This window comes from Brachyhypopomus gauderio, chromosome 3, assembly GCF_052324685.1.
Source record: "Brachyhypopomus gauderio isolate BG-103 chromosome 3, BGAUD_0.2, whole genome shotgun sequence".
Classification (NCBI taxonomy): Eukaryota; Metazoa; Chordata; class Actinopteri; order Gymnotiformes; family Hypopomidae; genus Brachyhypopomus; species Brachyhypopomus gauderio.
In genome coordinates this window covers 7212397-7220042 of record NC_135213.1, presented here as the reverse complement: position 1 = coordinate 7220042, position 7646 = coordinate 7212397, and positions in this window count along the sequence as shown.

Genomic DNA, 7646 nt, shown 5'->3' with positions numbered 1-7646 from the left:
GAGTCTGGATTTGGCGGTCTGACTGCATTGTGCCAAGTGTAAAGTTTGGTTGAGGGGGGATTATTGTGTGGGCTGTTTTTCAGGAACTCAGCTTGGCCCCTTAGTTCCAGTGAAAGGAACCTTGAATGCTTCAGCATACCAAGACAATTTGGACAATTCCAGTCTCCCAACTTTGTGGGAACAGTTCGGACTTGGCCCCTTACTCTTCCAAAATGACTGTGCACCAGTGCTCAATGCAAGGTCCCTAAAGACATGGATAGCAGAGGCCAGTGTGGATGAACTTGACTGGCCTGCATAGAGTCCTGAACTCAACACGATAGACCACCTTTGGGATGAATTAGAGTGGAGACTAAAAGCCAGGACTTCTCGTCCAACATCAGTATGTGAACTCACAAATGTGCTTCTGGAAGAATGGTCAAATATCCCCATAAAGACAATCTTAAACCTTGTGGACAGCCTACCCAGAAGAGTTGAAGCTGTTTTAGCTGCGAAGGGTGGACCAATGTCATATTGAACCCTATGGATTAGGAATGGAATGTCACTTCAGCTCATATGTGAGTCAAGGAAGGTGACCTTTGGCAATATAGTGTATATAGATAATGATGATTTTTTCTGTCATGTGTGCGTGTGGTTAAGTGGATGTTTAGAAATCCTCTATTGACAAAAGGTTTAGTGTTTATCAGAAGCATCATACTTTCACAGCTAATGATGGACTTCCAAAACATACTTCAATTTTGTTTATCTCTCTCTTCTTATATATATATATATATATATATAAGTTATGCTCATAGTAGGGGTGGGACGTGTAACGGTTACAGCTACGCTGTGCCTTTAAGGGAGAGATAACTCTTGTTCATAGGGGGTGTGTCTTTGGGGAGGATCCTGAAGAGAGAGAGTGAGATATAGTAGAAGTCCCGGGGAAGAAGACGGTATGCTTGTACAACGGCTTTAGTCCGTACCTTCCTATTCTGTATTAGTGGACTCTCTATTACTACAGTAACACTGTTGTGAGGCTCAACGCTGTTTCATCCGTTTATGTGTAATTGGGTAACAGCCGTGTGACCTGGCTTCATATGGTCCGTGTAGCCAATAAACCCTCATGCTGCCCACCTCCGAGTGTATGGTGTCCTGAATGCTGACGGCTAATGCTACACCACACGACTTCCAGGCCTGGAGTTTCATGTTTTCCCCGCACTGAGGGTGAGAGTGTTACAAGTGGCGCCCGAACATCTTGTTAGAAGAACCAAGAACCCTCGGTGAGTGAGTAACGCCGCCTAAAGACTACCGAGGCACCTCCGTGCAGCTAGCGGGAAGCTAACGGCTGGCGCGACGCGAGTTAGCCGGACGAGAGTGATCTGCTGCTGGGGACGAAGAGACTGGCGGCCGCGTGAGCATATCGTGGAGGTATCCGTGTGTGTGGTGAACTTCCTTCATACGAGACTGTCGGTTGAGTTGGAGTGGGAGAAAGGAGACCGTTTCACGGAGTTACGCTGACGGTGAATGGACATAATTTCTTTCCCGCGCAGTGTGCGAGTGAATCGGCGGGAACGCGCGAGACGAGCGGTTTTTCCTCCTGCACCTCTCTCTTATTGTGGGACTTTCGGACTTCGCGTATTATGATTGGAATGGATTTTGACTGACTTTTTAGAGAGAGTTTAGACAGAATTTTGCTGTCTCATTTCACCCTGGTGGAGCAACGTTTTTTTTTCTTTCTTTCTTTCTCACTACTTCCCTCCAACTCTCCCAAGCTACAGCAAACTGAACTTTTCTCCACTATCTTTGCGCATGCGCTGTGTGCAGCACCGGAGTTCCTCCGTGTTGCTGACTTCTCAGAACTGACACACAAGAAGCTAAGTTCCTTATTGTGTTGTGCATCGGTGTCAAACGTAAACTCAGACTGTTGTAATGTTCTGTTTACAGGGCAAGTAATTAACCTAGTTTGCATTTTCAAAAAAAAAAAAATAATAAAAAAAAGTACTATTTTATTATTTTTTTCTACGTTGTTTAGCACTCCTTAACTATACAACATGTTTAGTGACCTCGACCCACAGACTGACCTTCCTGACCCTGAGACTGCCCCCAGACTGAGGTTACCACAGCAGTCCAGCAGAGGTCTAACTGAGCAAGTCCAATCACTGAGGTCTGAGGTAAGACTTTTACAACAATGTTTGTCAGACTCGTTGGAGTTACAGAAAAGCATGCTTGAGCAGTGGGGCCACCCAAGTAGCAGAGTAGAGATTGATCATCATACTGGGTGTGTCACATCCTCAACACCTTATACAGTGCCTGTACCAACGCATTCCCCCACGGATAGATGTGCCGCCCAAGACCCCCAGTCTAGTGGCGCTTCTTACACTTCTCCACAGTGTCTTGCAGAAATGAATAACACTTCTAGGATCCTGGCGTCTGTTCTACACCAGTCGAAGCTGGAGCCCACTGTGTTCGCAGCCGATGGTAAAGTCCAGCCAGACGACTGGCTTCAGTCCATGAACGCCTATCGGATGTCTTTCGACCTGACTAATACACAGGTTTTCCTGGAACTTCCACGCTTTCTGGCCAAAGAGCCACTAAAATGGTTCACTGTCCTTAGAGCACATATAGTCACTTGGACACAGTTCTGTGACCTGTTTAAGAAGGTCTTTCTTCCAACTGACTTTCAAGAGCTAGTCATGAGAGGGATTCTTGACCGAATTCAGGCAACCGATGAGCCACTTCCCACGTTTGTAGCCCACATGCTGAGCGAGTTTAGCAAACTGCGAAGCCCCCCCCCAGAGCGGGAACAGATTGACCTTATATGTAAGCACACTCTGGAGAGATACAGAGTGGCACTTCACGGTACACCTATTGCATCAGTTATGGACCTTCTCTTGCAAGCCCATGAACTTCATTCTACTCTGGGATCCAGTGGACATCACTGCCGGCGTGCTCAGGAAAGGGTTAAACCCTCAGATGATACACATTGCTTCAAGTGCTCTCTGCCTGGCTTCACATCACGTACCTGTCCACGCTGTAATTCCTTCTCCAAGAGTCATAAAAGCAGTCCCAGTATACCATCTGATGCTATAAACTGCCCCTCCAACTCGGTCACTCCTATTCCTGTCGTGGATATCGACAACTTTTCTGGTGGCAGAAGGTCTTCAGGCAGGCCGCAGGGAAACTTCAGAGGGGGGAGGGTGTTTCACAGAGGCACCCCTCCCCCCAAACAATAGACCTGCCTCACTCAGCTCAGCCATATCTAGGGCATGTGGAAGACATCACCTCTGAAGCCTTCTGGAACACTCCTTTTAAAACTAAAGTCAACTTTAGAGGGGAAGCGATTCCTGCCACCTTGGACACAGGCGCCTCGCTGTCAGCCGTGCGATCCAATCTGGTCCCACCTAACAACTCGGGCAGCCTCAAAACTCAACCATGGGCTGGTCCACCTTTACAGTTAGCTGACGGTGCTGCCTGTGAACCTTCAGGAATAACATGGCTCTCAATAGGTTTCCAGGGCAAACGCTTCTACCACAGGTTTGTCATTATTCCCTACTTGTCCTCACCAATGATTTTGGGAATGGACTTCATGCAACGCGCCTCACTGAGTATCCACATCCCATCCAGAACTGTAACGTTCAGTGATGAACTTGACCCCACTCCTGATTCTGATGACACATGTACCTCAGCTGACCTAAATGACTACATAATGGGCATTGAAGCCTCAGCTCCTGCTCTTAGTGACAAGGTGGAGGCGGCTGCACTGGGTCCAGAACAAAAAGTAAAGCTAAAAGAACTACTGGAGCAGTTCTATGATTTCTTTGATGGCCACCTTGGTCACACATCTTTGGCCGAGCATGTCATCGAAACAGGTGATTGTAGACCCATCAGTCTCCCGCCTTACCGCACATCACCTGCAAAAAAAATAATAATTGAGGACCAGATACGGAAGATGCTTGGGGAGGACATCATTGAGCCCTCTTTCAGTCCATGGGCCGCCCCAGTGGTCATTGTGAAAAAACCTTGTGGTGAACCAAGGTTCTGTGTTGACTACAGGGGACTTAACCAGCTCACAGTAAGAGACTCTTATCCTCTCCCAAGGATTGATGAATCTCTGGATTTCTTAGCCAGGGGGAAATTTCTTTCTACTATTGATCTGGCACGTGGATACTGGCAGGTGGCAGTTCAGGAGAGTTCAAGACCCAAGACTGCTTTCATTTCACATCAGGGTTTATACCAGTTCAAGGTGCTTCCTTTTGGCCTCAGTAACGCACCAGCAACATTCCAGAGGCTCATGAACACAGTTCTGGCTGGCCTCACGTACAAGATTTGCGCAGTATACCTGGATGACGTGGTTGTGGCTTCCCCAACCTTTGACCAGCACCTGAAAGACCTGAGCGAAGTTCTCTCCCGTCTCCAGTCAGCTGGCCTGTCTCTTAAACTAAACAAGTGTCAGTTTTGCCTCAGCGAACTTTCTTTCTTGGGCTACTGTGTCACACCGAGTGGCATTATGCCTGATCCTTCTAAGGTAAGCGGCGTGATGGAGTTCAAACCTCCGAAGAACGTGAAGGAGGTTAGACAGTTCCTAGGATTGACGAGCTACTACAGGCGGTTTATCTCCGGTTATGCCAAGCTTGCCGAACCACTGTTCAACCTCACAAAGAATGATGTGTCTTTCTCTTGGGGCAGCAGCTGCCAAACTGCCATGGATACCTTGAAGAACTGCCTAACATCCGCACCTATCTTGAGATTTCCTGACTTCTCAACCCCTTTTTTCATACACACTGATGCTTGCGATGCGGGATTGGGTGCTGCGCTAATGCAGAGAGACCTGGACGGTCGAGACGTCGCTGTAGCGTTTGCAAGCCGTACACTGCACAAGGCAGAAAAGCCATATTCCACACCTGAAAAGGAATGCCTAGCAGTCATCTGGGCCCTGGAGCACTTCAGGCCCTACGTCGAAGGTCTCCACGTGACCGTTATCACTGACCAAAGTAGCCTGAGATGGCTGATGTCCCGTCCTAACCCTTCCGGCAGACTAGCAAGGTGGTCCCTCCGGCTCCAAGACTTCGATTTCAGCATCGTCCACAAGCCAGGAGTTCAGAATAGGGTTCCCGATGCGCTGTCCCGCAACCCCCTGCCTAGCGTTGATGCACCTTTAGACATCCTTCCAGACTATGCCACCATAGCGGGACTTGACCTTCGTTCCCTCCCTCCAGTGCTACTGCAAGACCGCTCCCACCTGAGACAACTACAGCTAAATGACCACGAGACTGGCACCCTGCTGCGCGACTTGGAGAACGCTCCTGGAGGCAGTACGAGTGAGTCGAGCACTCCATACATTGAGCAAGATGGGCTGTTATACTTCCTTGACCCCAAATTGCGCTGTGGCCTGCATCCTTTGAGACAGCTCAAGCTGTATGCGCCTACTGCTATTAGGGGCACACTGCTCAAGTACTATCACGACCATCCCACAGCGGGCCACCTGGGAGTCACCAAGACTCTAGCACGACTGAGGCTCAGGTTCTTTTGGCCTAAGATGGCCTCTGATGTGAAAAAGTATGTGGTATCCTGTGCCGTCTGCCAACTCACAAAGCCAAGTCAGAGGAAGCCTGCTGGTCTCATGGTACCCATTACACCTGGAAAACCTTGGGAGTATGTCGGAGTTGATTTTGTGGGACCTCTGCCACGTACGTCTTGTGGGAACGTGCACATCATTGTCTTCATAGACTATTTCTCAAAATGGGTGGAGATTAATGCAGTGAGGGAGGCAACATCTCAGGTTGCGGCCAGTAAGTTTGTGAGTGAAGTTTTTGCTCGGCATGGTACCCCCAAATACCTCATCTCCGATCGAGGTACACCCTTTATTAGTGATCTTTTTGAACGTGTGCTGGTCGCCCTTGGGTCTGAACACAGACTTACAACGGCATACCACCCACAAACAAACGCAACTGAGCGTGTTAATCGCACCCTGAAGACAGCCATTCGTGCGTACGTGGGCGACAAACACTCTTCATGGGATAAGTATATCCCTCAGATCTGTTTTGCCCTGAGAACTGCCCCACATGAAAGTACTGGACTCAGCCCATCAGTGATGCTCTATGGAAGAGAACTGGAAACGCCGCTCGACCTCATCACACAGCCTTCCGGTGAGGGTGCAGAAGAACTTGAGGTCTCATACCCCGAGGGCCTAAGATCCTCGCTGAGGGAAGCACATGATCATGCTAGAGAAGCATTGGAGATGAGCCAGAAAAGGCGCAAACACTACTATGACCAGAAACGTAGACCTGTGTCATATCAGCTGGATGAGCTCGTCAGAGTCAAGACTCACCCTAGGTCAGACGCTGTCGCAAATTTAACAGCCAAGCTAGCCCCAGTGTACTGCGGACCATTTCGTGTAACCCAAAAACTTTCTGACGTGACATACAGGCTGGAAAAGGTGGATACAGGCCGAGACGCTGGTGTCTTTCATGTTGTCAACTTACAGCCCTTCCATACATGGGACACAGCTGCTCCTAACAAGCTTACACAGCCTCTCGTTGAGTGCCCAGATTTGGAGAGAGAAGAGGACTCGTCGGACCCTGACTGCAGTCAGCCAGACCAAGCCTTTCCGGAAAACATGCCTACTGAGTCCTCTAGGGACATTTTTGACTCATTCTGCACTCAACCACAGGACATACCTGACTATGACTCTGCCAATACTGAGCTGACCTTAACTGACCCGGTCATGACAACTGAAAGCCCATACCTTGAACAAAACCCACTGACTGACTGTGAGGTTGACCCTGACGCCTTTAGTTCATACAACCTTAGGCCTAGAAGGGTTCCCAGGGTAACATCAGGTTGGTCATCGTCTAGGTGGACCAACCCTTACCATACTGACAGAAAGAACATTTAGTCAAGTGATGCTCTAGGTAGAGCTCAAGGGCTGTTGATATTGTTACCATTCACTAATGTTCACTTATCAAAAAAAGCACGTTCTAATGTGGTTTACATCTGTTCTAACTGTTCGACATTTGATTGGGCATTACACAGAGAGGGTTTACTTGAGCGCTTGCATGTTTTTTGTTTAGTTTGTGGCATTTACTGACATGTATGCCAGTTGAGTATGCTTTAACGTGTATATTCTCTCAATATTGCTTTGACAATTCTCACCCTGTCCATGTATGAAAATTTTTGTTGGTCTGTTCCCCACTGTGTACGGCTGGGGTCAGCCTCTTTCTTGTAGAAAAATGTAGGAGGAGAAAATGTAACGGTTACAGCTACGCTGTGCCTTTAAGGGAGAGATAACTCTTGTTCATAGGGGGTGTGTCTTTGGGGAGGATCCTGAAGAGAGAGAGTGAGATATAGTAGAAGTCCCGGGGAAGAAGACGGTATGCTTGTACAACGGCTTTAGTCCGTACCTTCCTATTCTGTATTAGTGGACTCTCTATTACTACAGTAACACTGTTGTGAGGCTCAACGCTGTTTCATCCGTTTATGTGTAATTGGGTAACAGCCGTGTGACCTGGCTTCGTATGGTCCGTGTAGCCAATAAACCCTCATGCTGCCCACCTCCGAGTGTATGGTGTCCTGAATGCTGACGGCTAATGCTACACCACATGACTTCCAGGCCTGGAGTTTCATGTTTTCCCCGCACTGAGGGTGAGAGTGTTACAGACGCGATCAAAAAA